This window comes from Tamandua tetradactyla, chromosome 18, assembly GCF_023851605.1.
Source record: "Tamandua tetradactyla isolate mTamTet1 chromosome 18, mTamTet1.pri, whole genome shotgun sequence".
In the NCBI taxonomy this organism is placed as follows: Eukaryota; Metazoa; Chordata; class Mammalia; order Pilosa; family Myrmecophagidae; genus Tamandua; species Tamandua tetradactyla.
This window is the reverse complement of record NC_135344.1, coordinates 32,083,924-32,100,825: the sequence shown is the minus strand read 5'-3', so window position 1 is coordinate 32,100,825 and position 16,902 is coordinate 32,083,924. Positions and strand designations below refer to the sequence as shown.

At 45.5% G+C, this 16,902-nt stretch overlaps 1 protein-coding gene and 1 pseudogene across 1 annotated transcript in view; one reads left to right on the top strand and one right to left on the bottom strand.

Moving 5' to 3' along the window:
- Positions 1–16,902, top strand: part of MAPK4 (mitogen-activated protein kinase 4) — a 155,656-nt gene that overhangs the window by 57,228 nt on the left and 81,526 nt on the right. The gene's annotated exons all lie outside the window — the stretch shown is intronic.
- LOC143662409 (large ribosomal subunit protein uL24 pseudogene) lies at positions 1,268–8,877 on the bottom strand (annotated as a pseudogene).

The window sequence follows — 16,902 nt, the reverse complement described above, 5'->3', positions numbered from 1 at the left end:
GAATCAAGTTCTTAAAGAGTGCCAGTGCTACCACGAGCAACATTTTCCCTGAAATGAAATCTCCATGGTCACCAGAAAGTTTTCTTATGTTTCTGTGGAGTTTCTTCAGTCTCTCTCTTTTCTGCATATCCATGGCATTTTCTATCTCTACCATTAATTTGGCACTTCGTGTTAGCAAACATAATCATTCCATGTGCTGCTCATAATATCTGATACCAAGTGAAATTTACTATCTTAGCCCTGTGCTATGCTAGGATGGAAGAGCCTTATAAGTCCCTGCCATTGGGTACTTACTATCTGTCTGGGGAGACAGGACATATCTGTTATACCAATTAACAGACCATTGTGACTCAGTGGACTTTATTATTAAGTGAAGCCAGGTGCAGGCCAATGATTAAAAGTACATCGAAAATGCCCCAGATACCATATGGCCCAGCAATTCCACTCCTACCTGGAATGGAATTGAAAACCCAAAAGAATTGAAAACAGGTGCTCAAACAAAAATATGTTCACAGATGTTCATAGCAGTGCTATTCACAATAGCCCAAAGATGTTAAACAACCTAAATGTCCATCAGCTGATAAATGCATAAACAAAATGTGGTATATCCATACAATGGAATATTATTCTGCTATAAAAAGGAGTGAAGTTCTGATACATGCTGCACCACTGATGAATCTTGAAAAGATTATGTGAAGTAAAAGAAGTCAGCCACAGAAGACCATATATTATATGGTTTCGTATAGAGGAAATATCCAGAATAGGCAAATCTATAAAAATAGAAGTAGATTAGTGATTGCTTAGTGCCAGAGGGGTTTGCAGGGATAGGAGGGTGATAGCTAAAGGGTATGGTGTTTTGTTTTTTGTTTCATGTGATGAAATTGACTGTAGTGATGATTGCCCATGTCTGTGGATATACAAAAAAAAAACATTTAATTGTACAGTTTAAATGGGCTAATTGTTTGATATGTGAATTATATCTCAGTAAAGCTATGTATAAGAAAGGTGTACCCCAGAGTTGGAGGAGAGAGGTTGTGAGGCCTGGGAACAAGGCATGTGCTTCCTAGGGGCTTGGAAGGAACCTTGGCAGGAAGGACTGGAGTTAGGCATGAAATGTTGGAGAGGGCTCCCAGCAGGTGTGTCTCCCCGACTAGACCACCAGGGGCTCAGGGGCCCACCAGGTCTCCCATGGGGGCTCACCAGAACCCTCTGGAGACTCCTGGGGCTGAAATGGTCCTTCAGATTTGCCCCATGTTGGAAGAGTTTTCTATCCTCCTGCCAGTTTGCAGTGGATGTGGGCTGCCCCAGGACTGGCCTTGGGCGACGTGGCTTTCTCCAGCTGAGGCCGTCCTTCCTGGGGGCTGACAGCTGAGAGCTGAGGGAGTGAGTCCGTCATTCCTAAAGGGGGCTCTGGGTGGCACGCCCTCGTGCACATGCCCCGTGCCCACGACAGAGGCTCTCAGTACATTTTTTTTTTGATCAGTACCACAAAAGGACATTTATGCAGGCACGTATCAATAATAAAACAAGATGGAAATGAAACATTCTGGAGACATCTTGAGAAGTTCCAAAGGAACACAACACTAGGTTAAAATATGCCGTTCATTCAGGATCCATTCATTCCTGCGTTTTCTCAATTAAGTTCTTCCATATATTTACCTTCCTCTTTCTAACTTGTCGAGATTTGACTTTTCTTTCAAGAATTTTTTTCCGATCTTTAACCAGTTTTAGCCTGGCGGTAACCGCTTTGCTCGGGTGAATGCCCGTGTGGACAGTTGTTCCATTAGCCTTCTCACGTTGCCCCCTCTCGATGTAGGTGACATACTTCTTTCTGTACGCTTGGACTGCCTTGCCAATTTGCTGACCTGTGTAGCATCTTCGAACCACCTGGGCCTCGTTGTCCTGGCAGGTGGGCACGGAGTGGACGTATTTCTGCCGCAGCCCCTTGGAGCGTGGGGACGACATGATCTTCCCATGCATGTGTGAAGGAGCATTGAAGTGGCGTTTGCGGTCCTTGCTGCGTTTGGAGGTCACAATGAGGTTGGACTCGATGGTGATGTTCTGGTGCCAGGCGAGCTAATGTCTTCTCAGTAAATAAATGTGATGCACCAGTTGAGAACAGCTTATCCCTGATGATACTGGATACCGGAGTTGTGACTCTGACATTGGCAGAATAAGTTTGGAACTGCAGCATTTATTTACAAACACAGTCATTTACCAAGAGAGATCGTTTTGTGAATGGGTGAGTAGCTGCCCCCAGGAACTGCCGAGAATGCAGGTTTCAGGTTTTAAAATTGGACCGTGACACGTGATGAGTGTGAACACCAGTGGCTCTAAGCCGATTAACCGTCGTTGGGGAGAAATTAGTGACCTGTACAGTCAGATAAATGGTATTATTTTAGAAACTGTCCTCAAAAGGTATTTGGCTATTTTTTTTTCTCAGAGACAGAGCCCTTGGAGCAGGATAAATATCTCCTTGGTGTCCACAACTGTTAGTTAAATCAGAACACAGCTAAGAAAACAAAATAATTTATAATATGCCTCCTTCGCAAGAACTAAAATAGTTCTTTAGACGTCATTTATCAGCCTTTAAGAGAGCTGTAGGAATTAAGAAGGTGGCATTTATTCTCTGTTTTATCAGAGATTGGGGAGGGGAGAAGTAACCCAGTGGGGTGAGGTACATGCCTGCTGTCTCAGAACCCGGACCTGACCCAGCCAGGTCTCAGTGCTTGAAGCTCCAAGTTCTTGGAACCAGGGGGAAATAACTGGATCTCAAAAGAATCATAAACATTGTGCAGCATTGTAGGTTTTTTAACAAACTCGTTTAGATTCCCCTGATATCTGCTTATCCCCTAGTCTCTCCCTTCTCTGTGAATGGTACCATAAACACCCAGTCAAGAAAAATAATTAAGAATCTTTCTTTAGTCCTTTGCATTGAATCTATCAGCAAATCCCTTTAGTTCCGCTTCCAGAATGCTCTTGCACCTCTCCACATCCTTTACCTCTGCCGTGACATCAAAGTCCCACCCACCATCATCTCCCATCTGGATCACCTCTGAGGCTATCTTACTGCACCCCCCGCTTTTTCTTGTCCCCCCCCCCACCCCCCACCCCCTGCCCAATACATTCTTCATATTTCATGTATGAGCCTTAGGGACCTTGGAAACATGCAAATCACACCTTCCCTACTTGGACCACTTCATGGCTTCCTGTTACATTTGGAATGAAGTCAAAATCCTTACAGTGACATAGAAGGTCCTGCACCATCCACCTCTTCAATCTCGTCCCACACAGCTCTTCTTGTTTCAGCTCCAGGTTTTCTCTTTCTTGAATATACCAAGCTCTTTCCTGTCCCAGGACCTTTGCACTTGCTTTTTTCTTTGGGTAGATTTCTCTGCCACTAGCTTTTTACCTAGGTGGCTCATTCTTTCAGATTTCAAGCCAAATGATATTTTTTTTCAGAGAGACTTTGTATTAAAATAGTCTCCTCCCCTGAAGCATCCTATCATACCTCCTTTCCTTATTTATTTCTTCAAGGCCCTTTTCACAATCTGATTTTATTTTGTTTATCTCTGTTTACTTATATACTGTCTGTATTTTCTCAGTACAGTGTGAGTTCCACCACGACAAAGACCTGTCCGTCTGGTTTACTGCTGCGTCCCTAGTACTAACACAATGATGGGGACACAGCTGACATGCAGTCAATATTTGTTGAAAGAATGAACGAGTATAAGGTATGTGGGCTTTTAGGGTCTGTAGTACAAATGGACGCAGAGTACAAAAATACCAGCCAACTTATGATTTCCCAGCTACATTCCTAGAGATTTGTACATTAAATTATAATTTGCAAAAATTTTATTTAAGGGTCTAGAAGAGTACACTACTTAAAGGAAATTGAAATGTGAGTAAATTGTGCTACTCTTTATGATGATATGCTGGGGAGCTATTAAATGATATAGGAGACTCCTCACTTACAGAATTTTTTTTTATAGTAGATCGCTTATATACTCACTGTATGATCCTATTTCTGTCAACAAAATACTATATATACACAAAAACCCTACAAGGGTGCATACCAAAGTGTTAGCCAGGGTTGTCCTGGTTGTTAGGGTTACTCTGTTTCGTTTTTGCTTATTTTTATTCTCTAGTTATTTGATGGGGAATTTGTAATTTTAAAAAAGCTGCAGTTGTATGTGTTGGTTTTTGTTTTATACAAAACCAGCGATGAACTCTTTTTTGGAGTCAGGAATGATCATCGTATTTATTTTTGTGCCAAAATCCAAATTGGTAAACTTTGGTCTACTTGCTTTTTTTTTTTCTAATTATTTTGTTTGGTTTTTTTTACTTGCTTTTTAAAATAAATTGTGCATTGGTGGTGGAGATGGTGTCATTGATGATGCCGCTGTTTTGAGATAAATCTCTTCTAAGACATGCAGATGCTCTGCCTGGAGTTCTGAGCCTGGTATGCCCTCTTGGTGCAGCCACCTAGGATGTTTTGGCTGCTTTGGAGTCTTTAGAGAACTTGTAGTGTTCAGAAAATGACACTTGAGAGCACCAGTGGCACACTTAGAGAGTTGAGTCAGCTGAAGGCCTGGTCAGAGCACATGGCCAGGCCAGAACCCTGGTCTTCTCCCTCAGCCTGGGGTTCTACATTCCAATTCTAATTCACTCGCTGGGGTACCTGGAAGATGAGAAATAAATGGAAATTAAAGTCACATCCTGGCTGACTTCCGCTCACCCCAGCATGCCTGCGTGGAGAAGTCAAAGCTCAGGCGGCCCTGCAAACCTAGCCAGCTTTGTTCTTTTGCTGAGCTGACTCAGCGCCCAGGGGAAGGTGCTGGAGAGGGTGCAAGTCAGGAGGAAACAGGACGGGACCTGGAAACGATGGTTGGCCTCCGTGGCCTTAAGAGAACAAGCCTCAGGGCACCGTAGCCCTGGAATCCTAAGGGAGAGTGAGGTGCTAGCCGAGGAGTATGGCAAGACTTCTCCTTCCTCACGTCACCCTCAAATTCTGGCTTTCTCCTTTCTTAGACTCTTAGCTTCATTCTCTGAGAGCCCTTTTCTAGCCTCCTGCCTAAAAAGCCCACAGGAGTCAAGAACACACATTCAGTGAACAAAAGTATATTCTTACCATGTGCGAGATCTTTGATGTCGACTGCTAAAGAGACAGCAGAAGGAGGGGACACTTCCCCTCTGCTACGGAGCTTACAGTGGCAACATACAGTTTAAGACATAAAGTGTAAGACTCGAGAACCTGAGAGAACACGAGGCATTGAGTGCCAGTGGCAAAAGCCAGGTGAAGCCAGGATTTGTGAGGCCTGAAGCTTATAATTCAATATTTGGAGCCCTCTGAAAAAGAAGACACAAAACTGCTAGGGCCCCTCCCCAGGCTCTGGAATGGGCTTTTGCAAGTGAGGAACCTCAGTTTCCTGGTCAGTCCACCTCTGGACGTGAGGCTGATGGAGAATGGGAATGCTGTGGCCAAGTGGTCAGAAGCTTCCCGGGAGAGGTGGACTTGAGCCAGGTATGGAGAATGGACCGGGCTTGCAGGAACTTGCTGTCCTTCCCATGTGTCAGCCCTTCCCATGACCGTCTCCCTAACACCCCACCAGGAGCTGGGAGAGTCCTGGGATGGTTAAAGGAATTGACAGCCTTTGGCCTCAGTGGTCACTGAGGCTGGTACTTAGGGTCCACTTGTCCCAGCACTCCCACTCAGGTGCCTGTTTTTCCTTTTTTGTTGTTCTCTCTCCATTCCTTTTCCCCTTCCTCACCCTTTCTTCCCGGCTCTGCCATCCTTCCTCAGTTTACACCTTAGGCCTGATAAGACCCACCTGGCTTACGGAAGTCACCAGGGAATTCCAGCCAATGAGCTTTGTTCCAAATCCTCCAGAATAAACCAACCACCACCTTGGCCCAGCGCTGTCACTCATAAGCCCAGAGCTCCATGATGTTCAGAAGCAGGCTTGTCCCACAGCCTGATCTCGCTGGCCCTGTGCCAGAGTGAGTCTTTGCTGATACAGTCAGTGCACTCTGTCATTATTGTGTAGATGTATCTTATCAGGGTAGCCTTTCCTTGCTCATGGTACAGTGAAGCCAGACTCCTGGTTATCCCCAGGTCCCCATCAGTCTCATTAGGCCCTACAACTAAGGAAGGGCAGCGTTTCAGTTTGCTAAAGCTGCCAGAATGCAATATACCAGGAATGGATTGGCTTTTATTTATTTATTTATTTATTTATTTATTTATTAATTAACAGAAAAAAGAAAAAAGAGAAATTAACCCAACATTTAGAAATCATACCATTCTACATATGCAATCAGTAATTCTTAACATCATCACATAGAAGCATGATCATCGTTTCTTAGTACATTTGCATCGGTTTAGAAGAACTAGCAACACAACAGAAAAAGATATAGAATGTTAATATAGAGAAAAAAATAAAAGTAATAATAATAGTAAAAAAAAAAAAAACCAGACAGACAAAAACAAAAACAAAAACAACAACAACAACAAAAAAAAATCTATAGCTCAGATGCAGCTTCATTCAGTGTTTTAACATGATTACTTTACAATTAGGTATTATTGTGTTGTCCATTTTAGAGTTTTTGTATCTAGTCCTGCTGCACAGTCTGTATCCCTTCAGCTCCAATTACCCATTATCTTACCCTGTTTCTAACTCCTGCTGGACTCTGTTACCAATGACATATTCCAAGTTTATTCTCGAATGTCGGTTCACATCAGTGGGACCATACAGTATTTGTCTTTTAGTTTTTGGCTAGACTCACTCAGCATAATGTTCTCTAGGTCCATCCATGTTATTACATGCTTCATAAGTTTATCCTGTCTTAAAGCTGCATAATATTCCATCGTATGTATATACCACAGTTTGTTTAGCCACTCGTCTGTTGATGGACATTTTGGCTGTTTCCATCTCTTTGCAATTGTAAATAACGCTGCTATAAACATTGGTGTGCAAATGTCCGTTTGTGCCTTTGCCCTTATGTCCTCTGAGTAGATTCCCAGCAATGGTATTGCTGGGTCATATGGCAATTCTATATTCAGCTTTTTGAGGAACCGCCAAACTGCCTTCCACAGTGGTTGCACCATTTGACATTCCCACCAGCAGTGGATAAGTGTGCCTCTTTCTCCGCATCCTCTCCAGCACTTGTCATTTTCTATTTTGTTGATAATGGCCATTCTGGTGGGTGTGAGATGATATCTCATTGTGGTTTTGATTTGCATTTCTCTAATGGCCAGGGACATTGAGCATCTCTTCATGTGCCTTTTGGCCATTTGTATTTCCTCTTCTGATAGGTGTCTGTTCAAGTCTTTTTCCCATTTTGTAATTGGGTTGGCTGCCTTTTTGTTGTTGAGTTGAACAATCTCTTTATAAATTCTGGATCCTAGACCTTTATCTGATATGTCATTTCCAAATATTGTCTCCCATTGTGTAGGCTGTCTTTCTACTTTCTTGATGAAGTTCTTTGATGCACAAAAGTGTTTAATTTTGAGGAGCTCCCATTTATTTATTTCCTTCTTCAGTACTCTTGCTTTAGGTGTAAGGTCCATAAAACTGCCTCCAATTGTAAGTTTCATAAGATATCTCCCAACATTTTCCTCTAACTGTTTTATGGTCTTAGACCTAATGTTTAGATCTTTGATCCATTTTGAGTTAACTTTTGTATAGGGTGTGAGATATGGGTCTTCTTTCATTCTTTTGCATATGGATATCCAGTTCTCTAGGCACCATTTATTGAAGAGACTGTTCTGTCCCAGCTGAGTTGGCTTGACTGTCTTATCAAAGATCAAATGTCCATAGATGAGAGGGTCTATATCTGAGCACTCTATTCGATTCCATTGGTCGATATATCTATCTTTATGCCAATACTATGCTGTTTTGACCACTGTGGCTTCATAATATGCCTTAAAGTCTGGATTGGCTTTTACAAAGCAAATTTATTAGGTTACAAATTTACAATTCTAAGCCCATGAAAATGTCGAAATTAAGTCATTAACAAGAGGATACTTTGACTCATGAAAAAACTATCACTTCTGGAGTTGTGCTGTCACATGGGGAGGCATATGGCAACATCTGCTTGCCCTTTGCTCCCCAGTTGCTTTAAGCAGCTGGTTCCAATGGCCTCTTCTCTGAGCTTCTGTCTGCAAGCATTTGAACTCCGCTCTCTGTTAGCTGTGAGCTGTGTCTTTCTCTGTGAGCTCTTTAAAGAACTCCGGTAAACTATTTAAGACCCGCCTTGAATGGGTAGGGTCACATCTCCATGGAAGTAGTCTAATCAGAAGTTCCCACCCACAGTGAGTCTGCGCCCACAAGATTGGATTAAAAGAGCATGGCTTTTCCGGGGTACATAGCAGTTTCAAACCAGCACAGGCTGGGAGGCATTTCCCAGTCCTCTCTCCTCCACTCGTGCTGGCTGCGTGGAGCCAGCTTCACAGACCATTTCAGCTCCTGTGGTCCGTCCTCAGCTGGATCCTGCCTGGACCTTCCTCTGGGGAAAGGTTCTGAAAGAAAGGTAAAAAAAAAAAAAGCCTCTCAGGAGGGTACGGTGGATAACACCGGCCCAGTGAGGCCACAGACCCTCCCTTCCAGAACACTCCTTCCTACTTCTTACCACCAGCCTCAGTTGGCATGGGCTCTGGGGGAAGGAGAAGCTTCAGCCAAAATCCGTTTTCTGATGTGACAGAGGCAAAACCCTAGTAGCCCTAGGTTGCATTCAAACCAAAGTCATCTGGTTATGCTAGTCCTTGTTTAACGCCCCTTCTCATGTCCCTGTGCGAAGAAAGCAGAGCATATGCTATTATCCCCACCCATCCCTTACCCAGGCCTGGGAGAACGCATAGGGCAGGGTCTCAGGGGCCATGGGGTTGGATGGTATTTCCAGGCCACACTAGAGACCTGGCTACACAGGGTCCTGTCTCCTAATTTCGTGGTTCTCATGAAAGATTCCTTATAGGGTTCATGAAACAGCCCAAGTGACACCAGCCTCCTCCCTGGTGTGTTAGATTACGAGTGCCAGCCCACGGGGCCTGGGAGTGAATGTGGTGTCAGCATTAGACAGACTGGGGAGAGGTGGCCCAGGGCATGTTCTCAGCAGGAGAAACACACTTAGTCACAAGGGAATAGACTCCCACCAGGCCACCCCCACCCATCTGTCCCTCGCCGTGACTTCTGACTCTCCCTCTGCGGTGAGGTTCCCGGGTGGCGGGGGCTGGGAAGGAGGGCTGGCTGGTTCCCGTTGTAACTCTCCCAGATGCCAAGCTACAGCCAACTCAGCTTATTGGCAAGGAAAGGAGAAGCAAAAATAGTGAAAATCTGTGAATTAATAAAATAGCCTTGAAGCTACCACCAAAATATGTACAAATCATGAAGTAATTAGAAGTGTGAAGAATTCTATCAGGTTGGCTGTTTCCAAATCCAACATCTGATCGCTTTGGGAGGCCGAGGGCTGGCAGGCTGCGGGTAGGAGAAATTCTTTCCATTGCATTCTGATCTCTCCTCCCTGGGGCTTGGGTTCCCTTGAAATCCTTTCAGAGTTCTGGCAGTTTCCATGGCACCTGCTAAAGTCAAACACGGACCTTGTGAGGTCCCATCAAGCATTTACATCTCGTCCTAACATCTTATAATTTAGAGTGGAGCTTTATGTTTTCACAAAATGTTTTTGTTTTATAGTCCATCATCTTATTTGATCTCACTGACACCAAATATTTTCCTCTCAGTGTTTTTCAAAGGTGGAAACCAAGGCCTTTGAATGAAGTGATATAAACCCAACTTCAAGAACTGTTCAGAGGAAAGCCAGGGACTCCTGACAGCCCCTCCCTGCCTCCCTCTCCCATCCACGCACTTCTTTTCGGATCCCGCTGTTATCTCTCAACTGAGCTATATATTTGGGTGTCACTTCTCATGGGTGACAGCCAACTGGTGTTCTATTTGGCTATGTATTAAATTTGAATAAATTGTTCAACCCATTTGTTTGGTGAATAAACTAAGGCACAGACACGTTTATTATTTGTTGATTTTAATTTCATTTCAGAAGGTTACACTGGGCAGGGAAAAAGTATCAGTCTTCCTTATCCTTTAGGAAACATTTTATGCAAAGAGGTTTCAGGACTTCAGTCTTGTCATACGCCTGGTGCAGAAGGCGCCAATGTAGCATTAGAGTTTCATGGTTTAGCTATATTCTTTCTGACCTGTGGGACTTTCTTAAGAATATGTGCCAAAATGCACCACCATGAGGCTAGGGATCATGAGGGGCTGAATGCAGGGTCCTCAGGGTTAGAAGTTCTGAGGTCAGAAATTGGAGAAGAATCCTTAAGAGTCACCTAATGAGCTTGACTTATGTTGTTAATTCCCCAGCTGGTAGCAGAAACATCCCAGAAGGATGGAGTTTACGTAGTTTACAGCCAGATTGAGCAAACAGCAGTGTGATTGAGTTACACGCATTAGTTGGCCCCATAACCACAATAGAAATGCACTAGTTAATTTGGGATGGAAAGTTTTCAGCAAAGCAGTTGCTGCTTGCACAGACTTGTCTCTGGTCCTGAAGTTTGGCAAACCGCAGAACGCTACAGGAAGGGCAGCGGGGAGTCTGATGTAGTCAGCTATTTAATTTGTGGAGCCCAGTGCAAAATGAAAAGGTGGGTCTCTTGTTCGAAAACCATAATTTCAAGACGACAACAACAGAGCGTTAAACCAAACGTGGGGTCCTTCTGAGCATAGGGGGCGCTGTCCAGGCCCCACACCATTGAAGCCATCGGAGAAGGGAGACTGTGAGCCTGGGGCCAATGGGTTCTGTGTGAATCATGAGTCACGTGCCACTCACCCGGAAAGTCAGAGATGGAAACCACTCTGTTTTTATTTATGGAATCATTTGGACACCCCAGCCTCTGCTCCCAGCCTTAGGGATTCAGAAATGGGCAGAGTCCGTGGTTGAGCTGAGGGTCTGGCAGGGGAACGTCAGCTCGGAGAGTTCTGAGGGCTCTAACCTTGGCTATTTCTTCCCTTATGGGGATGATAGTAAACTCTCCTCTCTTGTGAGGACTTCGTGAGTTATTCGCCTGTACAAGCGACTGGACAGATTAGGCGCTAGTGAATGTCAGCAGAGAAGAGAGACAAGTGTACAGCCGGTGACTGTGCTGGAGGCAGTGGGAGGGGAGGAGACAGACCTTGTTTGTTGGAGGACGGTGGTCGGGGAAGCCCACTCCTTAGGGGCATTCGGCTCAGTCCCCTCAGATGGGTACCAAGACTAAGAGTCTTCCAAAATAAAAGGCGAAGTTTCCTCTACTTTCTCCCTCCAGACCACCTCTTGTCGCCATGCTGTGGGTGCAGGCGTGCCCAGGATGTAGGTGCTGATCTGAAATGGTCCCTCTGCCCACCACATCCTCCTCTTCTGACCCATCATCATGGCCCTGAAATTCTGCCCTCCTTGGGTTCAGCACTTGCCAGGGTCTAGTGGTCTTCTGGGCAAAACTCAAACTCCAGTCTTCCTTTCTCCTTCTCACTCTCACTTCTTCAGCCTTGACATTGCTTTCTCCACACCCCAACCACCACCTGAGAACTTCACCTGTCTTTGCAATTTCAATTCAATTCCAAAACATCTACTGAGGGCCTCTTCCTGCATCCCTTCTGGAACAAGGTATAAATTTAAGAAAAAGGAAAAAGTTGAGCTTCTACTAAATATCAGGCGTTATTCAAACCCTTCTGGTCCTTTGTGACTTCTTGCTTCGTCTGGGGCAGTCAAGCCTTCTCTGTCCTGTGCACACCTCTTGCATCGGTGCTGCCCATTATAATTGATGCTCAGACGCTGCTTTATGATATTCCTTGAATTGCCATTTTAATTCTCCCAGGGTGACCATCACATGGGCAGTAAATTCTTTTAGAGCGAAAAATCCTCGGCCCTCCCAGAGTCCTTACAGGGTGGAGGGGGCGGAGGGGGCGGAGGGGGCGGAGGGGGCGGAGGGGTGGAGGGGGCGGAGGGGGCGGAGGGGGCGGAGGGGTGGAGGGGGCGGAGGGGGCGGAGGGGTGGAGGGGGCGGAGGGGGCGGAGGGGGCGGAGGGGTGGAGGGGGTGGAGGGGGTGGAGGGGGTGGAGGGGGCGGAGGGGTGGAGGGGTGGAGGGGTGTAAACCAAAAAGATGTGCTGAAGCCAACGAGGAGAAGTTGTTTGAACAGACTGTGCTTGAGGATAGATACTCAACACAGTAGGAAATAATTACAACAGAACCTTTATCAGAAAGAAAAACTTCAGAGCGCCCCTGGGGTTGCTGCGAGAATCATACATGTTGATGAAAGCCCAAAGTGAACTTTGAAAATGCCGTGTGAGTGTTAGCTGTGGGTTGGTGCTGACATCTCTGAGTGACCCTGAGAAAGGGGTCGCCAGAGGCAGTTGCAGGCTTGCCCTTTAAGCAGGTGGGGCCTCCATGGCTTGGAGAAGCATACCTGGCCCTTTTCCAGTTGGGTCCTCCTGAGTGTTAAACTTGCCAGTTATTTCCTGTTGCTGAGGGAGGAAAACAAGATTTCAGGTGTCAGGTGGGCCATGGTGGCTCAGCAGGCAGAGTTTTCTCACCTGCCATGCCGGAGACCTGGGTTCGAATCCTGGTGCCTGCCCATGCGGGGGAAAAATATATATATATATTTCAGGTGTCCTGGAGTTAGATGCCCTTGGGAAATTGCCTGCTGGGACTGTCCTTTGAGGCCAGCCTTCTTGTGAGCCGGGCTGACCCCAGCAGAGGGTGGGGTCTCCACTGTCCAGTTGATGAAGGCATCCAGAGAGCCAGCAGGCTGTGGAGTGGGTTGTACAGCACGCAGCGGGCTTGTTTCCCTGCTCGTATTTGAACAGTGATAGTCAATATTTCTTGTTGCTGTTGTTTGATTTCTGAATAATTAGGTTTACATGTCTTTTGTGTGTTTTTGGTCAGAATCTGTCCTTCCAGGGCCCAACACAAATATCGCCTCTGCCTCGACACCATCTTGTCTTTCCCTTCCAAACGAGGCACTTTGACTCCTTTCTGCCCACAGGATTTCCCTCAGCTCTTTCTCTTGGGTTCCTTCATGTTCTGTCCTACTCTGTCTCTCGTGGGTATTTGCGAATCGTACTTGGCACCTTCTGGACTTTAGTAATTCCTTGACGACAGAGGCTGGGTCTGGTTTGTTTTTTACATGTACAGTGCAAGAATATCCTGCATTTATTATATGATTATCTGTTGAACTGATGGATTCATTTAGTGAAAGCCTTAAAGTTTTAAGTTGCATGTCTGGGTCTCCAGGGCTGCCCATCTCTCCGTCAGTCCCAGACCACCCAGGATGAGATGTCTCTGTGTAGCAGGGACAACTCAGCTTAGCTCTCCCATACTTTGTGTTGAGAAAAGAGTCGGGTTTGTGGAATGAGAGAAACGGAAAGGACACAGGGAAGTGCCTCTGGAGTGCAAAAAGCTCCTCAAGGGGACTTGGGAATCCCTTTCAGGGACGAAGTGGGCAGCTGTCTGTCCTAAGTGGTTGCCTGGAAACAGGAGCCTGTCTGGGAAGGGTCAGCTAGTGTCACCCAGCTATTGCTGGGCTTAGTCAGAGCAATCATGGCCCTGGGCTGTCGTGGCTGAAGGGTTAGAGGAGGTCCTGTGTCCTGAACCAGTGTGTAGTTACCCTGGCTGCCTTAAATATCATAATGATTACTGGCTCAGGGAATGTTCTTGTGTTTCTAGGGCATTTGATAACACAATGTTTCTAGGGCCTGTGAATGGCTTCACAGGCCAAACCACTTGGGCTCGGTGCTGCCAGATAAATCTCACCAAAACACCTTGATCTTATCACTACTAAACCTTAAGTGACTTCACAGTTACTGAAAGATAAAATCTTACTCTGAAGTCCTTGAGGGCAGGGACGCCATTCGATAGTCTCCTAGGGGCAGTTGATATGGTTAGATAATGTCCGTTTGATATTATCTGTAAAGAATTGGGAGACAGTCAGCCAGTTCTCCATGCTAAAGGAGAAAGCAGAGCCCACCACATTCAGGGGTTCACTGTGATGTGCTGCTTTGCTTATAATTGGAAGAGGGGGGTGGGGGGAAGCATTAGAAAGAATTCAAGGAGCGTTGTGCAGTAAGCATGCAGTTTGAACCTTGAGGGGTGGGGTGTAGTAGATTTGTTTGGAAGGTTGAATTGCAGGATTTGTTTTTCCCAGGTCCCTGCCATTCCCAGACAGACACATGTTTTTATATCTCCCAGAGGCTAATTTCTCCCTTTTCCATACATGCTTAATGAAAGCCTGCACCTCCCTTCCTATCAGCCTGCTGAAAAGACAAGTGGGAGTTCGAAGCGGTGTTTGGCATTGCCCCTGAAGAGGGCACAAGGGTAGTACCTGGAGCCATAGCTGACACGTTGCTTGCCTGGTAGGGAGGGGCTATTTTTCAGACTGGTTGTCAGTGTTCCTTCTTTCCCAAGAAAACTGAGAAGATGTGTGCTCTCAGACTAGGGTCAAGGGCAAGGTGGAGTCAGAGCCCAGAGTGGGAATTCTGAGTAGCTCACTACAGTGACTTGAAAAGGACCAAGCCCAAAAAGGTTCTGTCTTCTCTGAAATTCCTCAGTATTTATTTTGTTCCTTTATATTGGCATGTAGCATATCCTACCTCATGTTATCCTTGACTTATATCTTTTATTAGAGTATCAACTCTTTCAGAGTAGGGCTCAACTGTCCTCCATTGTGTAATCCCCCGTGTTCTGGTTTGCTAGCTGCTGGAATGCAATATACCAGAAACAGAATGGCTTTTAACAAGGGGAATTTAATAAGTTGCTAGTTTACAGTTCGAAGGCCAAGAAAATGTCTCAATTACAACAGGTCTTTAGAAATGTCCAATCAAGGCATCCATCCAGGGAAAGATACCTTGGTTCAAGAAGGCCGATGAAATTCAGGGTTTCTCTCTCAGCTGGAAGGGCATATGGCGAACACGGCATCATCTGCTAGCTTTCTCTCCTGGCTTCTGGTTTCATGAAGCTCCCTGGGAGGCATTTTCGTTCTTCATTCTCCAAAGGTTGTTAGCTCATGAACTCTCTGCTTTGTGGTGCTTCAGCATTCTCTGCTCTCTCTGAATCTCCTTTCTCCAAAATGTTTCCTCTTTTATAGGACTCCAGAAACTTATCAAGATCCACCCAAATGGGTGGAGACATGTCATCACTTAATCCAGCTTAACAACCACTCTTGATTAAATCACATCATCCAGGGAGATGATCTGATTACAGTTTCAAGCATACAGTATTGAATAGGGAATGGGATTTTGATTAAAACATGGCTTTTCTAGGGGACATACATCCTTTCAAACCAGCACACCCCCATAGGCATAAGAGTTGATTCTGTGTACCATGGAAGAAACTGTGTGATCCAGGACAGCCAGGCTTAGTTCTCAATAAGAGAGCGATGGGACAACTAGGAACCAGAAATTACTAAGGAGGAAAAATGTATTGGTTTAATATCCAAATAATTTTATTCCCATTACACCCATGTGCTTCAGTGTTTCTGTTCTAAATTCTTAAGACTTAAGACCATGAGTGTTTTTTTGCTACTTCCCCTTTCCGTGGGATTAGAAACAGGCACCCTGGGTCCTGCACACTCCAGAGCAGTGGTTCTCAACCCTGACTGCACCTTGGACTCACCAGGGGGGCTCTTAAAAATCCTGATGGCCTTTTGGCTCTACAGAGTAATCAGATGAGGATCTCTGGGGTTTGAATCTGGGCATCGATATTTGTTAAGCCCCCCAGGTCACTCCAGTGTGCAGCCAGGGCTAATCATGGGCTACTTGAGAGCAGGGAATCTGTCTTATTAATCATTTTATCTCCACTGTCTCCTGCAGTGGTTGGCCTGGAGTGGGTACTCAGTCCACTTCAGCATCTCCTCGTAGATGTCAAATAGCCTCAAACATCGCACATCTGAGACCAAACTCAGAGCCTGTCACTCTTCCATTGTCCCCTGTCTCAGTATTGACATCACCATCCATCCAGGAACTTTGGCTTCACCTTTGATCTGCAACCCCCTCTAACATTTCACTCCTGCACTATGCTTATAAAGTTTACATAGTAAATCTCCCTCACTTCTGTTCATTTATTTTCTAACCACTTGCAACATCTTAATTGAAAGTACTATCATCGATCCTCTGAACTACCTCAAAGGCCCCCTAGCCAGGCTGCCTGTGTGCAGTACAGCCCCACCAATTTCTTCTCCATGCTGTAGTCTGACCCATCTTTACAAAACACAAATATGATCTTGTGATCAACTGATCAAAACCCCTCAATGACTTGGCATTGTCTGGTCCACAAAACCCTGGACATGATCCCTTGGTCTGGTCTGTAAGCCCCTGTGATGTGGTCTGAGGCTCTATAATCTGGTCCACAAGGCCCTCGGGATCTGATTTACTTTCTCAGTCTCAATTCACTCCACTCTCTGCCTTATTTTTTTAACCCAGCCACTGTAGCTTTCTTTCATTTCCTTGAATTCCATGCTCCCTCCAGCCTTGGGGCCTCTGCACATCCATTTCTGTCTGTCCGGAACACTCTCCCATCTCCCACTCCCTCCCTGCCCCGTTCCCAATAGCATGGTTATGTAAACCATTCCACACAGTCATGTCTGCTTTGCCCTTTCAGCAACCTCCTAAGGATCTATTAATATCCAGATCTATTGGTTGCTTTTCTATGGGAACCTTTTGCTGCTTCTTAATCTCCCTAGAACTTTCTAAGTCTTCATTTCTTTGAATCTTGACATATATCCTCTATTCTGCCTCTTTCACCCCCAAAGATTTTTCAGCAGTTGCTCTTCTTTGCACTTGAATCCTGTGCCATGGTGTCTTAATAGTTTGGGTGCATTTGTTCACGTTAGTGTCTGTGACCTCAAGGTAATCTTGGGGGCAGCT